The 5,674-nt window shown below is 51.9% G+C and overlaps 1 non-coding gene across 1 annotated transcript; it reads left to right on the forward strand.

Moving 5' to 3' along the window:
• Positions 1-368: 368 nt before the first annotated feature.
• LOC148092840 (U1 spliceosomal RNA) lies at positions 369-526 on the forward strand. Its single transcript, XR_015714741.1, has one exon. It is a non-coding gene; the product is annotated as a U1 spliceosomal RNA (small nuclear RNA).
• The last annotated feature ends 5,148 nt before the right edge of the window (positions 527-5,674 follow it).

The following is a 5,674-nucleotide window of genomic DNA, read 5'->3' on the forward strand; positions in this document are numbered from 1 at the left end:
GAGTTAGTGTGGAGAGGTGCCTGGCACGCAGCTCAGTGAGTGCCAGGGAACACAGGGGCCAGAGAGAGGCAGCGAGGGGGGACTGGGCACTGAGCTGGCCTTGGAGACTGGAAAGTTGAGGACGGTGTGCGCAGGAGACCCTGAAGATGCAGAGGGAGGGAAATACGGGAATGAGGGAGAAGGGCTTGGTCAGACTACAGCTTGTCTGGAGGCTGGGGGAGGTGCCTGGGGCTTGGCTGAGGGCTGAGGGAGTGGCCTGCGGATGGGGAGCTGGGAGCTCTTCAGCAAGGTGTGTCTCTGAAGTCAGTTGTGTTGTGAAAGGATGCACTTAAGGTCCTCCTTTTGGGGTTGATAGAAGCATTATTCTCGTGCTTACCTGGCAGAGGAGGTAGCATGGTTACCAAGGTGGTGTCCCGGGTGAGGCTCAGCCATTGCCGTCGGGAGTGCTGACCCCTGTGGTTTCCCCGAGTGTGGAAACTCAACTGCATAAGATGTGGTAGCCGGGACTGCGTTCGGGCTTTCCCCTGGAAAAGCATTCTCAAAAATGTTACCTGGACCATGAGGAGAGCCGTGCCCCTGGTCCCCCTGGTGTCAAGTGCCTCCGGAAGCCCTGCCAGGTGAAATGGGCCAAGGTTTGGGTTAAGGTGACTAGGGACAGATCCCAGCTCCACCCTGGATGTTCCTGGCAGAATTCCTTACACCCCCTGAGCCTCGGTTTCCTCATCCATTAAACTCAGGGGTGACCCATCTAGAAGCTTGGAAGTTTCTTTCCGGCGTGGGCTGCTCTGACCCCTTACCTTCAAGGGTGAAAATGTTGCTGCAGAGGAGGGGCATAGGGGCAGCTGCCCTGAGCCTTGTCGGGTGCGCTGGACCTGAGACTTATTTGTGTGGCTGGTAGGGAGGCAGGGAAGGGGACCCCCCCTCCCAAGCTGTCTTTTGATGCTGAAATGCACAAAGACAGAATGTTTGTTGAGCATTTACTACTGGACCTCATCTGGGCCCCACCAAGCAGACACCTCAGGCAGAAACATGTGACCTGCACCCCAAATGCAGCCCCATGGCAGCAACAGCCTCCCCGGCTTGCTCGGAGACAGGAGCCAGCTGTATCAGAGGCCTTGGTTGGGAATGTGTGCTGTCTTTTAGGAATGATTTGGGGGCCATAAATTTTCAGTAGCGAAGCAATCTTCAGCGTTTTCATAATGCTGAAGAGTTTAGACTTGTCTTGAGGGGTAACAATTTCACCCAAGTAATGCACCAGCTCCAACTATTTGTTATTACAGAGGTGGATTTTTTTCTCCTTAAGGTGGAATCCTCCTCAAATTTCATGCTCTGCTTTAACTTGTTTTATTTCACCTGGAACATGAATAAAAATAGCCCATGAGAAGTATGGATGGTGGAGGAAGGAAGGAGGCAGAACGTTCACTGAGTGTCTGCTACCTACCGGGCCTGGATCTGGGCCCACAGGGCAGATCCTGAAGGCCAGCTCTGGTGCTGGGCCTGGCGGTGCTCTGGGAATCCTCATGACAGATGAGGAAATTATGTCTCAGAGGCTCCTGGCAGCCTGCTGAAAGTCTCACAGGTGGGCATTTGGGAGCCTAGAGTCAAACTCAGGGCTGTGTGACTTGAAAGTTCATTTTGGGGAGAAATGCATTCGGGGCAAATCTCCTGGATCCCTGTTCAGAACTCACAGTCTGCAGCTTATCTCCAAGATAATGCTCTCTCCCGCTGAAGTGCCAACTTCGAGTGTGAACAAGACTGGGGGGAGTGGATGTTTAACATAGTTGATTTGGGGCCTCTTTGAGGCTCCTCAAGCCCCTTGGAAGCCCAGTTTCCATGGCAACCATTGCTGTGCCACTCATGGGCATTTTTATCGACTCCCTAAACCAGGCTCTGAAAGGATGCCAAAGGGAACTGTTTCTGCTTAGAAGCAGTCATTTGCATTCCATTTGCATACCCAGTAATTTTTCTGGGTTCTCCCAAGACAGGGGCCAGCCGAGGCAGCGAGTGCGTTGTCTCTAGGGCCTGCTTGGCTGAATAAAGGGTCTCAAAGTTGTGCTGCATGGGGAGGGCGGGGCTGAGGCTGCCAAGACTGGAGGCCCGGCTCAGGGGCCCCATCATTGTGCCCAGTCCCTGCAGGCTGTCCCCAGGCAGGGGCAGCAGGCAGGTCTGAAGTCCCAGGCACAAAGCTGGGTAAAACGGGGAAAGGGAGCCCAGGAAGACGGAGTGCTGCTCAGAGTCAGCCAGAGTGCTCTGTGGGCAAGGTTCCTGAGACAGCCTTTTGCTTCTGAGGGTGCTTCGCCTTTATTAGCACCATTAGGCGCTTTGTGTATTTCTCTCCCACTCTCCTATAAGTGAGGCGTGTTCTGCTATTCTACAGGGGAAAAAGGGGGAGGACACCTGCTCGTCCATTGGACATAGTGGTTGTGAATGCTGGGAGAGAAGCAGGATCAGTGACCTAAAGAGGAACATGGGGCATTACAGGATGGGGCAAAGCCATGGAAGGAGATGTATTAGTCAGCTAAGGCTGGGTAACAAAGTACCACAGGATGGGCAGCGTAAAAGACAGGCATTTTTCTCATAGCTCTAGAGGCTAGAAGTCTGAGATCTAAGTGTCAGCAGGGTTATTTACTTTGAGGCCTCTCTCCTTGGCATGTAGTCAGCTATCTTCTACCTGTGTCCTCACAAGGTCTTTCCTTCATGTGTGCCCGTGTCCTAATCTCCTCTCCTTATAAGGACACCAGCCAGATTGGATTAGGCCCACTCTGATGGCCTCATTTTAACTTAGTCATCTCTTTGAAGAGCCTGTCTTCAAATACAGTCATATTCTGAGATACTGGAGGTTAGACATCAATCTTTGAATTTAGGAGGAACATAACTCACCCCAAAACAGTAGGTATGTGGGTGTCAGAGGGAACATGGAGATGGAAATGAAGAAGTAGGAGGTGGGGAGGAGGGAGCCTGTTTCTAGAAACCTCAAACACTAAGGTGAGGGGTAGGTCCTGCACTGCAGTGTGATGAACTCCTGCCACAGTCCCCAAAGCAGGGAACTTAGGGAACAAAGGGCATTTGGAGCCAACTCAGCTGGTGCCAGCTGGCTTGGACGGGGTCAGGGCAATCTGGAGGAATGAACAGCTCTTTCAGTAGCAACTCATGCCTCAGGAGTTGGGTCCCCTTTGTGCTGGCCAGTTTTCTGGGAGTTGATAGGCCTTTCCATTCAGGGAAAGTCACTTTGTCTCTTTGCCTGGTTTCCTCCCAAAAGCAGAGCCTTAGGACCTAGTGGTTTACTTAGGGGTGTGATCCCAGGGACCAGGAGTGGAAGACTGGGGTAAGAAAGGCAGGGGAGGGGGAAAGCCAGTCCAAAGGGCATTTATTAACTAATTACTGGTGGGGGCAACTGGGACCCAGTCTTGGTGGGGACTCTCTGAAGAGTGTGTAGGTGTCTCAGGATTGTCCCTGAGGGATGGACGTTCCCCATGGAGTGGAGTGGTGCTCCCTACACCTCCAGGTTTGCTGTGTCAACATGGCTTCAGGGTCAGCCATGTCCCCTGTGGTAACTTCAGGGAGGTCCAAAAGAGATAATTGGTGTCAGCATGTGGTTCTGGTTACACCAACTATTTACAGCTGGTTGTCCCAGTCCCAACTGGAGTGAAAATGTAGCCCAGAGCATGTGAGGTGGGGAACAAAGGATGCCTGGTACCCCTTCCAAGCTGGCAAGAAGTATACCCAGTGGAGCCACCTGCTTTTGGACCAGAGTTCCTGCTGAAATTCGTGTCTTTGACAGGCATCGGCCATGTGTTCCTGTGTTAGGCTGGGTGCAGAGGTGGCAGGAGCTCTGGAAAACAGTTCAGGGGACAGTTGGCATCCTTAGTGTGGAGTGTTGGGAAGAGGCCTATATAGACTATGGGGCAGGCATGGAGCAGAACTTGCCATTTCTGCCCAGGGGGAGGAAAGTGTCATGAAGGTGGCATGGGTCAGAACCCTGAGGATGTGTAGGTGTGTCCCAGGAAGAATACAGGCATCCAGGCCTAGGGAGCATGGACAGAGGCGCCTGCAGACACCCTTGACACCCCACATTGGCAATCTGGCATGCTTCCAGTATTTGTGGGCATACTCGCAGGCACATCTCTCAGGCTGGCTTGCACTTGATGACTGAGTTCTGGCCACAAGGCCATGGGCAAAAGCAACTCGTGCCATTTCCAGGTCTGGCCCAGAGGAGGCCTCCTCCTCCACATGGAGTTGTTTCCACTCATAGGCTGAATGATGCCAGACAGCCTCCGGGCCACACAGTGAAGATGCTGGTGCACAAGACGGAAGAAATCCAGTCCCCAGTGACTGCGTGGAGCCAAGCTCCTTGGCCAACCCCCTTGAAGTCTGACAAGAGTGAGAAATAAACCTTTGTAGAGATGAGCCGTTTTGGGCTGTTCATCATAGCTGTCAGTCTTCTCTTACTGATACCTAAATTTGTTATTTGAAGTGCAGTATTACCATCAGAACCTAAATATGTAGTATTGGCTTAGCTGTTGAGTGACAGATCATGTGGAAACTGATATCAGAGTCATTGAACTATGGCAGTCTATGTAATGTAGTGGCAAAATATTTGGGAAAACTGCTGTCTGCGATACTAACTTGGAAGGCAGAGGACAGGGGGTGGGGCCTCTAGCTGTAGGGGGAGTGGTTGAAAAGAACAAGTGGATTAGCATGTCATGGACACTGTTGGCTGCATCTGGCACGCACTACAGGAAAGCCATGCACTCAGGATAGTACCAGCTGGTTTGAAGCAGAAACAAAAGGGACTAGAGAGAGAGAAAGAGAGAATAGTTTTCAGGGTTGGAAAAGCCAACCACTAGGGAGATTCCAAGATGGCAGCAGACTGAGTGGAAGCCACACTGAATTTTCCAGGACCAAACTGGAATTACAACTAAAATATTAAAAAACCATCATGAATAATTAACTGAAAACTACCTGGAGAGCACCCTCATAATCAAGGAGGAAAAGTGGAGACCGCATAGAGACTAGTAGGAAGTGTGGATGCACAAGAGGGCTGGCTGGGCTCCCACAGGAAGCAGCTGAATGTCCAGAGGGATGTCTCATCTGCGGGGGGTTCCCACTGAGGACTCTGGGGCTTAAACCACAGGCAGGGCTCCATACCCCAGAACACCAGAACTGAGAAAGGTGCCCACATAACGTTTGACTGTGAAAAGCTGTGGGGATTCTGTCAGCCAGGGAGGGATGGCTGGAAATGCGGGTACCCTCTTAAAGGGCCAATGCACAAAGTTTCATGTGAAGCAACTCACCTTGAGCTCTGGCAGAGGGAGAGCAGAGTGGACTAGAGTAGTGTGAGGAGAATCCAGGGTTGGGGATCTGGAGATAGAGCTTGGAGGGCAGCCACCCCCATTTGTGTGCTGAGTCATTCTCCCATACTACAAAGGACATCTTTCTCAGGCAGGCCTTTACCATCCAGGCAGCTTTTGTCTGGGGAGGAAGCAATTGCCTCACCCTGTTGCAGAATCTCTCACTCCCCCAATGTGCTCTGTGGAGTTCACACCTTGCTATGAACTACAGCCTGAGGCTCATTAAGAGACTAACAATCAGCCTGTAGGCAGAGGTGGATCTCTGGGTTCTTTGAGTCTTTGCTTGATCTGTTTCTGGACTCCAGGCTTGGAAAAGCAGACCT

The sequence above is a fragment of the Miniopterus natalensis genome, chromosome 6 (genome assembly GCF_054644295.1).
Source record: "Miniopterus natalensis isolate mMinNat1 chromosome 6, mMinNat1.hap1, whole genome shotgun sequence".
Lineage (NCBI taxonomy): Eukaryota > Metazoa > Chordata > Mammalia > Chiroptera > Miniopteridae > Miniopterus > Miniopterus natalensis.